Raw genomic sequence first — 15,884 nt, forward strand, 5'->3', positions numbered from 1 at the left:
ACGGATTATATATATTTTTTTTATTCTTAAATAAATTAGTATTACAAAGGTATAGTATATTGTCCTCCACGCTAGGAGTTCACCTGTGTTGTGGAGGACTTTTTCAATGGTAAAGTTATATAATAATAAACAATACAGTGGAGACTAGTTACACAGAGAAACAATACAAATTAAAATATAATATCGATTTTTACATAGTTTTAACAAAAACACATGCGATATATAACAAAATTAAATATTTAAAAGGATTGTAGCCAGTTCCATATGACTTTTTTGTATTCTGTAAGATTAGATGTTTTATATTGTGTTGGAATTGAATTGTACAGTTTTATAGCCTGGAATCTGTAGTGTTTTTGTCCAAAGCGCATTTCACTTGACGGAATAATTTAAGCGTTGGCATAGCATACTTAAAAACGATTAAATTGTGCAGTTTTGATGTACTTATTAGAAATAAAGGTTTGAAATTAGTATTTTCTTATCCGTCATTTTTTTAAATAAACCATTTTTAGGAAGACAAAAACTTTTTAAACGTTTAGGGAATTTAACTTTTTTATGTAGAGTTATTTTTTCAAAATGTTTATCTTTAACTCTGGAAAATAACTAAGCTTCTAATATTAGAATAGAAAAAAACAAGCAATTTTGAAATATCAAAGTGTTAAGGCGAAGCTTAATGCCAAACCACCATTTTGATTAATCTTTATAACGAATTGGTGTACATTATTAATACCAAAAATTATGCTTTAGATAAATTGAAAGTTTTCCTATCGTTTCGCTTGAGTAGAATACAAATTAAAAAATAAATAACTCAATAAAAAATATAAATGTAAACAACTAAAAAAATTAATTTTAATTAGAAATTTATGAGCGCATAAAGGAAACAACTTTTAAAAAATACAGTATTATAGCTAATATTATCTGTGACAGTTTCACTTGATTAAATTTTTTGCTTTCTTATAAAATTATTTACAAAATAAATAAAAACCAGTTTTGTGCTTGAAATCGAACGTTTGTCAAGCAATTTTAATGCCTATTACCTACAATATAAGGTAAACACATTTTTGGCTTGTAGCTTCCTCTTAATTCTTTCTTCAATAATAGCAAAACCACCATGAGGCGTCATTTTAATAAAATAAAAGGGAATATACTTTATTAACACCCCTATTTAATAAAAATTATCAACATGCTTCGAAAAGTATTATATTCATCCTGATGAAGGAATTGTCGGTTTTGATACATGTCGATAATTTTTATTAAATAGTGATGTAAACAAAGTTTGTTATTTTATTAGGTTCATACTATCTTGCAACTATTGTAACTAAAATCGTTGCTTAAACTATAATAAAGTCTCGATTCAGTTGATATTAAATGACACTGGAATATATTTATGAATGCAAATATGATAGCTGGCGTTAGTCATACACAATAATGTTTATTCAGTGTATGAAAATGACAATGTTTCATTGTTGAGGGGGGTTTATTAACCTTGGCTCGCATTATTTCGCAGTAAAGGTGATTATAACAAGTAACTTCGAGAGATATTGTGTTTTCTGATTGAAGTGTCTATGAAGAGACGATGAGAATTATATTTCAGTTGAATTTTCAATAGATATTGCAAAAATTATAATTATCACATGAAATTATTTTTTTGTGGGTAGAATGCAGCATTGTCAATGGACAAAGTGCTGGTTGATAGTTGGAGTAGAATGAAGAATTTTAGTGAAAATATAGTTTCAGAAATAGAAAAAATACGTTTCCCGGAAGGGATGAGGTAAAAAAAATATGTTATAGAAATACCTGGTCCAGAAGAAAAATATTATGAAAATACGTGGTCCAGAAGAAATATATTATGGAAATAGGTGGTCCGGAAGAAATATATTATGAAAATACGTGGTCCAGAAGAAATATATAATGGAAATACGTGGTCCAGAAGAAATATATTAAGAAATAGGTAGTCCAAAATGAGGACAACTTTTTTACTAACAATTTTCCACCGTGACGTAATACTAACGATGCACGTAGAAAAATGAGTACTGCTAATTTATTAAGAATCTCTTCAAATTGTTGGTAATCCTGTTAAGAACGGGATTTTAGGCCTTTAACGAATGAATGAACAGGTTTCCTGATAAACTTTTGGTAATTTGCGAATGCATTATCACGATAGTGATAGTATATTCATTATTTGCTAAAAGTTTACGAGGAAACCTGTAAATTCATTCGTTAAAGTATTAACGGGATTAGCAATAGTTTGAAGAGATTCACAATGAATTAGCAACCACTCATTTTCCGTGTGATAACGTTTATAATTATTATCTTTGACGTTAGAATCTTGCAGTACTGATTTAAATATATTATATACACACAAAACAAATTATAAAAAATACTGAAAAGGGTTAATTGAAAAACGAAACTTTTAGGATCCAGAATATTCTCAAAGACTTTTACGTGTTTAAAATTAAATACAAGAATATTAAATTAAAAATTACATTTAAATCTACACTTTCAGTGAATAAACGTGTCTCCGAGATTTCACGTGTTCAAGCTATCAAAATAGTAATTAATATCCTCAGCTTTCATATAAATAATAATATAATAATTAAAATGGCTCGTTTCCATAATATAAATCACTAATGCGTGCAATGTGAATCGACGTTGCGCATGCGCGCCATATGGCCCACGCCGGGTGACGTCACGGGCCCAAGCGCCCCCACAGTCGGCAAGCACGAACAAAATAATAATAATACAGCGCTTAGCGGCGGCAGTCAGCGGAGGTGATTTGAATTTGACCCACGACCGCTGATGCGACCCTGGGATACCGATGAGTTAGGGGGCACGCGTCATATGACTGATGTGCCTTGGATTCGTGATATTAATTATTTATCTATCATGACCTAAACATCCGAATATTAATAAATAGATAATTATCTGCTTCGTGTGCGATTCCCACTTAAAATTAACCAGTTATTTTTTATGTTCATGTTATTAGAACAGTTATAAAAATTAAAAATACAATTTCCATGATTTAAGAATTTATTAATTAAGGTATTATAAAATTTATTTTTGAAGGATAAATTATAAAAAAGTCAAATATAAATAATTAACTACATTAAGGCGATGCCATACGTAGTAATGCAAAATCATGTGTTTTTGGTTTGAAAATTTGGTCGCCTAGAAATGTTTCAGATGCTTTAATTAAATACTGCGAGTAGAATACATCTTGGCCTTTCAGACAATCGAGTATTTTTTACGTAAGTCTTTTTATACGCCCAGAAAAAAATAATTTATAAGGCCTATGAAACTGCTTTAAAGTTCAAAATCTCCTACTTACAAACCCATTTTCGGTTATGATTTTATTGTAGAATGTGGAAAATTAAGTCATTTATAAAATGATCGAAAAAAATTAAATATTTATGCCTGAACATCCACAAAATAAAATAAAAGGCACTTTTTGGCCATGTTTTTTTCTTGCATAAATCAAAACAGGCGAATGGTGTTAAGCGGGAATTTAAACCTTATCGCCATCTACGTAAGGGTTGTTATTGATAGCGGCTCAATTTAAAATATTACACGGCGTAGTGCATCGCCTTAAAATAAGACAACCAATTTAAACCAAATTCACACTTGCTGCATGGATATCGAAGAGGTAGGGAGCACGCGTGTTATGACTGACGTGCCTTGGATTCGTGATACAAATTCAACATGTGAATTATGCTTTGCGTGCATTTCCCCCTGGAAACTTAGGCTTTATTTCACACCTTACTATTATGTGCATGTATACCCTGGTATCCGAATAATTATTAAAGTAAGATAGTCTGCGCGGAACATTTCAATTTTACCGTAATCAGAGATGCTACCCTGGTATACTGATAAGTTCGCGGTTCGCCTTATGCTATGTATACATACGCGAGCCGAACTGCCGAACTGAACCTCAACTTATGTTTTAATTCGTGGATCGGTTCGCGTTTCGGTTCGCAAATGTATACGTACCATTATATGACTGACGGCCGGCCGCCTAGGATTTGTATTAATTGTGTAATCCCTGTGACCCAAGCTCCAAATATTAATAAGAGAAAAATAGCGCGCTTTAAAAATGATTCCCACATTTAATTTTACCCGTGACCTAGGTTTATCTAATGTTAGCATCATGACACGAACATCCAAAAATTAAATAAATTATTATCTACATGTATTTTGTGCGATAATAGTCAAGTTTCTAATTCTTTGCGACATTTTTAATGGACTAATTTGACTGATAATAGGGTATAGATAATTAAATTGGATTGATTGCCATTTTGGACGAGTGTGATGATTTTGCATCATAGCCCAAACCCCAAAAGTAATATAAAACTAGACAATGTTCGTGCAATGGCAATAAAGTCAACTTAGGATCTCTAGATTTCGATTCGCGTTTGGATTGACCCAAATGACCCTGGGGTATCGATTAGTTAAAGGTTAAGTGCTCTGTGACCGATATTTAAGTGGTGATTTATATGTGAAAAACCTATTTTTAAAACTGATTCGACACATTTGTACAGCAGATTCAAAATTAAACAGTATCAAAAATGAAAACCGGAATTAATTATATAATGTATCGAAGTTTAAAGTTACTTCACAAAATTCAGCATCTAATATTTTGCACTCCGACACACAGGTCCGAATGTATTTAAATATGTTTTACACAAGCGTTGCAACAGAGTTCTACATGTCCATTGCAATCTACAATCCATAACTTAAAGAATCAATATAAATTTTAACAAAACTACTTCTATAGACAATAAAATATATTTTATATATATAGATTTTTTTTATTTTCATTTTATCAAATATTTCAATACATTTAACATATTTTTTACAGTACATTAACTAAATATTTTTTACATGTTCCACATTATATTAATATATATAAAGACAAATGATAAGCTTTTCCTCACCATAGAGAGACAAAGCTCTAAGTTTGGTGAGGGAATTCAAGCTCAAATAATACAATCATATAAGTAATAAAATATTGTAAATAGTAATAACAAGAAAATAAATGAGAAAAACGCAAGATTAATCGAAAGCAGATTTTTTTCTGTAATTTAAATAATAATAAATAGCGACAATTATGAAAATCAAGAAGATTTTCGATTTAAATGAAAGTTATTAAAATACGTTATTCCTACATAGAGAAGCGTATTTTTAATATGCCAAGTGTTCAATTTTGAGATTTTAATGTCATTCTGATATATTAAATTGAAAGTTATTAAACTGTTTAAAAATTGGTATTTTGAATATTTTATGTACATTTTGTCTATTGTAGGTATATATTTAATATTGTAATAAGGGGAAAGTTGTAGTTTCACTAGAAAATGTAGATGTAAATGGGTATATAATATATTTCGTCAAATTCTTGAAAATATCGTATTTCTATACAAAATTCCAAGGAAATAAAAAGTCTTAGTTTGCAATACAAAATGCTCTAGAACGAAGGAAAGTCCGCCTTTCAGAGAGCGGAGCGCCTCGGGTTTGTATCTGACGCGTTGATATCTCCTCCGTGGTCCTGTTCCGCAAAGAAACCGGAGCACAAGAGCGAACAACGCCGATGTCACGTAGGGTGGCCAAACCTTACCATAACTGTTTAATTTTGTAAATAATTGTTTAGATTTTCAACTTGTTTAGTAAGTAAGTTGTTTAGCTTGGATTTCCTAGTAGCTTACCCCACTTGTCTCAATTTTATAGAACTTTGAACATTAAAAAAATCAATTCATAAAAACACGTTTTTTACTGTAATACATCTTTAATTTTGAAAATTGGTTTGGCTGAGGATAGAACCTTCCTTCTCAGGGACCGCAGACAACCGAGCTACCCACTTTGCCAGATGCCGATCGGGTAGAACTGACATTCATTTCGTATAATAATTTCGTCCGATTTTAGAAAAATTCAAAGACGCATTGTCATCGACAACGACTCTATCTGCCCAGTTTCAACTCAATCGGGAAGTGGGTTAATTTTCATCGATTCCCGAAAACAAAAGTGAAATTCAATTAAATGTATTTAAAAATGAGTAACTTGTTTTTTAATTGTAATTGGCCACTCTGGACGGAAGGATTTGGGATCGATGCAAAGGAAATCCCAAAAAATTATAATTTATTTTGCGAAAAATTGTCCTGTCACAAAAAAAACAAAGTTTCCCTAGAAAACAAAAAATAGGATTAAATAAATAAAAAATACATTAAATTAAATTTTTTAATTAAATAAAACAAATATTATATCGACATATAATATGTAAGAAATCAGTGCATTTAATAATCTATAATAATAGTTGGATTTGGTAAAAACGCATAATTATTATGAAGTAAATATAAAAAATTGCAAATAATGTTTATATTGAAGTGCGGTCACCGCGCATATAATGCCTTCCGATTTTTCGGTCATGTCCCCGACTTTGTACCGATCGGCAGTCCGCGCGGGGGGAGGGAGAGAGGGGCATGTTGACCGCCGGCGCCGCACCACCTGTCACTTCCCGCCCCCGCCGCGGCGCCCCGCTCCACAAATAGCCGTCGCGACGACCGGAACTGAATTCATTTCCTCTTCCGCTTCCTTCGCGCGCAAGCGGCGTGGTTCTACGACGAACGGTTGAGATTTTAGGGAGGATTTTCGGGGCATGTGATTGCCTTATTTGGTAGGTTGTTCGCTGCGTCCCGCTCGCACTCGCAGGCGGGGTGGATAGGGACTAGAAAGTATTAATTCTACACATCGAGAAAATAAATAATACAGTCGGTAAAACCATTCAAAATTCTCTAGTCATTTATTTGCGAATGATTGTGTCTATTAAATTGTTATATAAATCATTAGCGAGATGCTATCGTAAGAAACATACAGGTTAGAATTTACTGCTTTGTTGATGATAAACAAATTTTTGTACAAAAAAAGTATCTTGGAGATGTGTGGATGATTTGTGAAATCAGTAGAACCTCATAATTAAATTAATGGAATATTTTTTTCCAGCGGCAGTCCTAAAACCAATTGTTTCTTGCACACATAAATATTAATTGTTCAACAATACCCGTACGGGCATTTGTTACTTCTACGAGATTTCGATTTTTTGTTTTCGTGAATGAATTAATGCATATCTTGGAAATTGGAAGTCAAAATTAACCCACTTCCCGACATCCCATCGAGCTAAAACACGGCAGATAGACTCGTTATCGATGACAATGCATTCTATCAACTTTTGGTGGCAATCACACGCGGACATATAAGCATTTCTCTGAAATTGGATGGCATTACTACGTTAATGTACAAAATAAATGTCGGTCCTACCAATCGGGATTTAGTTCAATTGTTAGCGCGGTTGAAGCCATTCCCTGGGGAAGAAGGTTCAATCATCAGTCAAACCAAAAAAAATACATATTTTAGTGAAAAAACGTTGTTTTTACGGGTTCATTTATTTAATAAGTGGGCAAGGCAAAACATTTGTAAAAAATCATAAAAAGCACTAATTAAAAAATAACTTGAATTAACGCAATAAAAAATTAGTATTTTAATTTTAAAAGATTTTTTTTTTTGAAATTAACCTTTTTGTAAAAGTTTCGAGTATAAGCTTTTTTCGAGACAATTTGATGGCCTAAATTTTGTGACACCAAAGTGCTGATAATCTTATGAGTTTATTTGTACATACAACCAAAATAACAATCACGAAGAAAATGTAATTTCCCGGTAGTTGTTCTTGATTCTATCGCGAGATTCCCAATGCTGGCTCGCTATCCTGCTACCTAGCCTGCTCGCTATCTTGCCATGTCTCGTCTCCTGTCTCCCGGGTCTCGGCTCGCGGTGACGCGCCGTGGCAGCGGACACCTGTTTCGCTGCTGCCCGCGCGGCCCAACCGCTATCGTCGCGCGTATCGATACGTCCGCGTACAACCTGATGCCGGTTAGCGGTCGGCTGATACCGGTATTGTAGTCGATAGCGCTAACTTGTCGGCCGGATTGAGAACTTTTAAACACTTTTTTTTTCATTGATTTAAAAAGTCAATACTGTTGAAATTTGTATTCGTCAGGTAAAACGATTGGACGAATGGTGAATATGTATTGTTCCACTAACTTATCGGCCGGATTGAGAACTTCGGAATAGTGCTGATTAATTAAGATTTTTGTATGGTTTTTAAAATTAAATATGCACTGAATGAACGTGTTTCCGTAAGGTAAAATAGTTGTACGATATCACCCGGATTGAGAACTTAGGATTAATGTTGATTTATTCGAAATACTTTTTTAATTGGTTTAAATGCTCAACACTTTTAAAATTTGTACATGCCGGATAAAACGATTGACAAATAGCGCTTACTTGTCGGACGGATAGATAACTTCAGGATAATTCTGATTAAAATTAAATTAAATACATGTCCGGTAAAACAGTTGGCCAATACCGGTATCGTTGTCAAAACGCAAACTTGTCGACCAGATTGAGAACTTAAGGATAATAATACTGATTTATTAGAAATACCTTTTTCACCGATATAAAAAAAAATATAATATTAATACTGGTCAAACTAAACTACATACAATTAATCCAGAGGAAGGGATCATTCTTCCCGAAACATGTCGAGATAGCATCGATAAAAAGTGTGTTTTTATCATTAGGAATTTATATTTATAAATCTTTTCTGATAATAAAACTAGTCAGCTAGCGACTGGCCTATGCCGATATTGTAGTCGACAGCGCTTACTAGAATGGCGTTGATTAGGGTTGTTGATAGCGCTGACTTTGATTGAGAACTTCGTAATAATACTGATTTGATTGAGAACTTCGTAATAATACTGATTTGATTGAAAACATTTTTTTTTCATGGCATTCAAAATTTTAAACTGTTAAAATGTTCGGATAAAACAAAGTAAACTAAACATATTCAAATCTGTTTGGTGACAAAACGTTGCATAGGCCTTTGTGCATTGTTTACGACCACACTCAGTACGTTTATGATAACATTTAAAAATTATTATTGAGTACGTTAGAGGCTGCACCGACATAGTATTTTTAACTTTTTTATCGGAGCTTCTCGAATATTTGTTTAGACAGTTATTTTATCTACCGGATATTGATAATTTTCTCGAACAACGAAAATTAGCAAGTCTGCATTAATATAATGAAAAAACCTCAAAATGATAGTGAGAAATAATTTTACCGCAAAAAATAAGTAAAATAAGATATTTTTTTAGAACCGACAAAGTTTATTTTACCTTTACACTGCAGATTTGCATTTCGTATTTTAATGACACGTTTAGGTTGGTAGCCGGAATTGAGAACATTTGAGGTGTATGTTATGCCGATAAAAGTACTAGTACTTCTCAGAATAAATATATTGTAAGAAATAACATTATTCTGGCAACCGTTCAAATATTAAATTGATTGGTTTTAAGACTGACTTTAACAGATGTTAACTAAAAGCTCGTTGTATTTTTTTTTATAAAAAAAGTATTGTCTACTCGTGTGCACTAAAAATAAATATGATTGATTCCGAACGATCGTGACTCATGACAATAATAAAACTTCTATATTTATAAAAATCGGTCAATATTATATTGGTTTGTCACAAGGTTAAAAAATCCAGACTTCTATACTCTGTTTGTATCCAATCCGAGTCTGCAAACACTTCATGTTGTATGTAAATATTATTTTACTGCTGCGTAACGCGACCGTGGGATGGCGCCCGCGCGCTTAGTCATACACTGCCACTAGACATTTTCATACAACAAAACCGGCACATAAAAACAACGCACTAATCAAAGGGGTCATTTCAAATACTCCCAAACACATAAAGCTCTATACAAATGATAATATTTTTTACTTGGTTCTCCTGCTACTAAAAAAACTTTGACAAGTGGGGATAGCATTGAAGGTCTGATCAGACAAGCATAATATCAAATGTGACGACGGAACAATTAAATTATTACACAAAAAAAAGACTTTTCATTTGTATCATGAAAAAATGTTAACGATACAGATGAAACGCGTTTTTTATAAATTAAAGTAAACTGTAGTATTTTTTCTTTGAAGGTTTATTCCGCGAGTAGGTTAAAAATTTTGATGGAAAAGTTCCGTTCTGACATGACCTAAAGGCTAGACAGCTGATATAGTCCTATATTCTACCGATACAATCGGGGTTAAAGCTCAATAAACAGTTTATCCCTATAACCAAGTTCGATATTTAGATTGAATCTTTTAAGATCACGTTAAAATAACGGATGAAAAATTTCAACTTCGTATACCCGTGTAACGAAGTCAAAATACTTCCCCTTTATTTAATCGAATCTTATTGAGACGACGACGCCTAAAATCGTTAGGTCTTTGTAATATCCTAGATATTAGTTTGATAGGTTACCCATATATGGCGCATGGCTGTCAATAATACAGGGATTGCGATTTATACAGGTGTACGGGGGTAAAGTGCACAAAATTCGGGAGGAGATTCTAAATGATAGTAGAAGTAAAAAATTATAGATAACTTTTTTCAAAAATCCGATGTTTTTTTCCATACAAAAATATTTTTTCATTGAATAATATTATTTTCTCCATACAAAAAATTCAAAATTTGTACCTGAAAATTACCTTAAAATTTTGAAATTAAAAAAAAAAAAAAATTATTTGTAGAATGTAGAATCGTCTCCCGAAGTTTAGGAACATCAAGGTCAAGACCCAGAATAATTCCTAACGCCTGCTTATAAAGGCCATATGAGCTCATTGCAATCTATCGCTAAATAAATATCCTGTGTTTTGTATAAATAAAGTGTTTTGTTGACAAAGGATTTTTTTATTTAAAAACTTTGTGAAAAGCATCGGAGTTACAACAGTTAGAAGGTGCTTCCATGTACATACTTGTAAATGTTAGATTGCATAAACATTATATTGACAGAAATGCCAGAATTCACGAGGAAATTGTTGTACAAATATTATAGCAATTGATTAAATTGGTATTATTTTATTTCACATATAAAATTATTATTCATCAATAAAACAGTGTTATTCAATAAACATAATAAATTCAGTACAATACATAAAATGATATATTAAATCTAACATACTGATATATTAAACACGAATTTGTTAACAGTGTTAATATAAATAACTAAATTATCAGACACATTATTTATAAAACTACGATATCTTATAAATATTTATAGCCATTTTTTAATTAAATCACATAATATTTAAGATTGGGTACACAATTTAAATTGCAAAAGTAAGATTTTAATTTTTTATTTTATTTTTGTTTCAGAATCTGACCAAGGACATCGAAATAAGAAAAAAACGAATGCATATTTTCACATTTTTTTACAACCTAACCCCAAACAAATCCTGGCTTATTTTATTTTTGAATTAAAGTTAGGTCAGAGTGCTAACAAAAATTAAATTTCACAAGTGTTCCCCTGGTCGAACTGTTGTAAAGAAAGTGGAACTCCTTGTTCCGTGTTCCTCCGAATTGCTCCGTGATTACACTTTTTTTTTCAAATTTTTTATTTTATTTCAGTAATCGAGAAAAGTGTTAATTTTGTATAAAAAAGGTCCTACCTAAAATATATTTTCACTTCTTCAATAGTCACAAATTTACTCTGTAGAATCATTTTAATTTAACGAAAACTTTTAAATAAACCACTAATTAATAAAAATAATCGACATGTTGCATAAACAATGGTTTATTTTCGATATTTGATTATTCCTTTGATTATTACATAGTGGTGAAAACGAAGTATTTTATTTCTAAAATATATTATTTGTAAATTCGATTACAAAATATGAAATAGAACAGAAAAGAGCACGCCAATAGGTTTGTGACGGGTTTATCAAAAATAAAATATTTACATTTGGTTTCATTCTGTATTAAACAAATAAACAGGATGTCAATAGTACAAGTATAAATAACTTTTTTCGAAAATTTAAAGTTTTAAGTACATTCTTTTCAAGCAAAAAGATGTTTTTGTGTGCAAATTTTCGTAATGTAAAAACAATTTAGAAAAAATTTTAATTCATCTTTTTTTATTTGTACATCAAAAAAAACTATTTCATCAGATATAGTTTCATTCAGTATAAAAAATATTGAGATTTCTGGGGGTAAAACTGAATATAGAAGTAAAACAACTATTTTACAAAATCTAACGAATTAAGGTTCCTTCTTTTCAAGCAAAAGTGTACAATTATTCGTATGTAAAAATATGTTTTTTTCTTTGCAATATTTTTGTATGGAAAAGAATTTTTTCTATATTTTTTTTGTATGGAAAAAACCATTTCGAAAATTTTTTAATTCATTTTTTTTAAATTTAAACTATCATATAGATATAGAATAATTTATACTGTATATATATAAAAATATTTTTAAGTCATGATTTTAGCTCTCAATACTTATAAACTATTTATTTAATATGACAGTCAATTGACTAGTAAAAACTTGTATAAATTGAAAATAAATAATATTTTAACTTTGTTTTATTCACTCCCTTTCCCAAATGCATAATATGAATGGACATTGTTTAATTAAAAGAAATAAAAGCAAGTCAATAAATTGTTTGATTTTGTAGAATTTTATTTCATTTTATGTTGAAAGCTCAAACATTTTCAAAATAACACAGGCACAAATAAAAACATTAAAATAACATTTGATAGGTTAATTATAACGAAATACGATTCCCTAATTAATTTTTATAAATTCCGTACGCAATCTTGTATTTTATGACGTTTTATTCCAAACACAAATTTAAAATATTTCAAATTTAATCATAACTTTTTGAAAATAGAATTTTTTCTGCGATTTATAATTTGTGTCAAGAAAGTAATAGGAAAAAATATCTGATATAATTCAGGTAGGTACCTAACTGAAATTCGTATATATTTATTTCATAGGGGTTCAGGTTCGAGATATCGGATGGGTAGGTACCGATAAGTTTACCGGCGCCATTGGATCGGGAACTTTTGAATTTATATTGTATGCTCGGTCATGTCATCGATGACGAAAATTAATTTCCGTACATTCGATTGAGAGAGAAAAACACAGCTGCATTCCGCTCCTGCGCTAATTTATCTTTACAAAATTTGCCGCCAAAACGATGGCCGGTCCAAATTGCTCCATCGATTTTACCCCAGTACAGTGGACAACTGGCACTATTTTTTTACAAAATACACTTGCATACACGACGTTGAATAATTAATGATTTAAACAGATATAATTACGAGCAGCTTGATTGCTTACAGCGTTAAAAAGAGACAATCAAAAAAAAAGGTTGGATAATTTAAATTTTGGACGCGAATTTTTGCCAATTATGGGATGAAAGGTTTAATTGAGCGGTAGGTCTATTTTGCGATAAAAAGCGAAGCCCCAGACGTCTACTGGGTTTGGCGGGAGTCCCAGCCATTAATTACGTCTGTGAGACAGACGGAGAATTCAACGTCAATATGTTCCCGGGCGCGGGTAAAAAGCGGCGGAACCTCCCGGGCCCGGCTGCCGCTACGGGCCCTGAATACGTAATCCGGTATCGAAACCGAAGCGTCGCGAAACCGCCGTCCGCGCAATTCGGACTGAACTTTTTTTAGCCCTCTTTTCGCTACATACCCGATCTGCGCATGAGCAAACGACCACAAAAGGGTCAAAAAACGCAGCCTCGTGACATGTCCAAAACGTCCGATGCCCTGCAGACGACGTTTTGTACTACAAGATTACATACAAAATGGAAACTTTTTTTTACGATTTCATTTAATTTGCGACGTCACGCTTTGAGAAAGGGAAAACAGAATATCGGTAATTGCCGGATTGATTTCAGATTCTTCTAGTACTATTCAAAATCCTTATATTTTATCTTGTCAGTAAAATGTGATTGTATTCAAAACTTTACATCGTTGCTAAAATAAATGGCGGAAGTTGCGGAAATCGTACTAACTCGATTGTGACGTTCATATTATTCTTTATTCAGAAAAAATAAATCGAAAAACGTTAAAAAAAATGTGAAATGAATCGTCAAACCGAATGAAGATGATGAAATGAATCGTCAAACCGAATAAATATGATGAAATGAATCGTCAAACCGAATGACTATGATGAAAAGAATCGTCGAACCGAATGAACATGATGAAATGAATTGTCGAACCGAATGAATATGGTGAAAAGAATCGTCAAACCGAATGAATATGATGAAAAGAATCATCGAACCGAATGAATATGATTTTTTTTTGCCGAGTTTTTCGAGGAAATCCGAAAGAATAGTCAATAGACAATTAGGTAAGTTAAACATAAAATCCCAATAGCATCCCTTTTGGGTATTGCAGGAAAAATTATCATCATTTCGTTTTGACAATGCAAAGGAAAAGTCGAAACAAGTGAGTTAAAAGAAAGAAAAACAAATGAGTTGTGTGAGGAAAGTGGACAAGCCACGAAAAGTATGAACAAAAGGTTAATAATGTTTAATTTATAGAACAAAAACTGAATGAAACAGTTTTACTGCGGTGGACAATGAAGCCGACGCGAATCTTTTCATATAATATGTTCCTATTTTTTTTTTAAACAATATTTATTACGAAACTGCAGCCGAGTCGCCGGGGACATGATACATCTCGCAACAGCGTTATTCATGCGATGAAATAACTAGAGGATATGGTGCTTTGATCGCCAAAACTGTGTGCAAGGTAAGAAGTTAACGAGGTGTTTCTAAGCTGAGAATGTCTCAAAGGCAAACTGTATATATTGTTACGTTAGTAAAATAAAGTTTTTGAAACAATTTTTTGTGCTTTTTTGAGAGAGGTGTGATTTTCGAATTTTCATATGATATCGCTTTAAAATAAGATAAAAAGAAGGAAGAGGACAATCTCTAAATATTCAAATAAAGACATGATTTCAATGACTTCTACAGTAGAAGGGAAAAATCCATCAGAAGTTTATGAGAAATAGCTATGATTTGTTTGCTAATTCCTTAATGTGGTAGTTTATTCCGGTGGAAATTGTGTATGTCTTAAATAGTCGCTGAAGCAAATATTTTCGGAATAAGGATGAGAAATAACTTATTTGCCAATTTATATATAATAATAAAGGCGAAAGATGAAAATTCCAGTTAAATTCCAAGAATTCTTTTCTTTTCATAAATGTGACCTGGCGCCAAATTGAATTTTGTTTAGCTGGCATAAGTTCATACCTGTGCTATCTCTACAATTATATAATCCGAATACATACTCACAGAGTCGTCATCATAACTGAATTAAACATAATATCAAATACAATCTTCGAAGAATTATTTATATCTGAGATTATTTATGCGAGGGACTTATGAATTGATCGAAAAGCGATTGCTGGGCTTTTTACCAAGTTTAATAAAAATCATTTAGCTTCGTAATAGGGTAATATTTTTGAAATTGCGATTTATTTAGCCATCTTGTTGAGTAATGGGTGGTTTCAACGAGATGGATTGGCGACTGTAAGTAATCCGGTGACCAGTCAGTGTACAATAAAATATCATACGATGGTTTAAAAACTTAAGGTACTGTTTTTTTTGCGCCATATTAATAGCTATTCGAAACAAAAGCACCTAATTGATGAACCTATTTCACAAGTCAGAGAAAGCTCTAACATTTTTTTTTAATTCGAAATATTATTGTTTTAGTTATAAATCGCAGAATACGTACAGTGCATATTTTATTACCACTTTATAAAAATGATTTTACTTAAAAATCTTTGTGCATTATTTACAGAGATATGTGTATGTTCCTTTTTTTTGTTTTGAAACCTGTTATCAAGTAGTTATGTAAATGGAAAACGTTTGAGCTCTTCAAACCAATTAGTAAATAATAATTTACTATGTTATACAATAAATTGATTGATATAAAAATTAATATTTATTATGGTTAGGGGGAATGTCATGTAAGAGAATTAATAA

The 15,884-nt window shown here is 31.7% G+C and overlaps 1 protein-coding gene and 1 long non-coding RNA gene across 6 annotated transcripts in view; one reads left to right on the plus strand and one right to left on the minus strand.

Moving 5' to 3' along the window:
• The window catches only part of LOC149419778 (uncharacterized), a 62,920-nt gene extending 50,858 nt beyond the window's left edge, over positions 1 to 12,062 (plus strand). The window contains exon 4 of the long non-coding RNA XR_016302762.1: positions 11,252 to 12,062. This is a non-coding gene — a long non-coding RNA (uncharacterized LOC149419778). The remainder of the gene's footprint in view (positions 1 to 11,251) is intronic.
• bs (serum response factor blistered) overlaps positions 1 to 15,884 on the minus strand; it is a 284,696-nt gene that overhangs the window by 214,376 nt on the left and 54,436 nt on the right. The window lies entirely within an intron of this gene.

Source organism: Hesperophylax consimilis, chromosome 11 (genome assembly GCF_061612785.1).
Source record: "Hesperophylax consimilis isolate HC1 chromosome 11, BYU_Hcon_1.0, whole genome shotgun sequence".
NCBI lineage: Eukaryota > Metazoa > Arthropoda > Insecta > Trichoptera > Limnephilidae > Hesperophylax > Hesperophylax consimilis.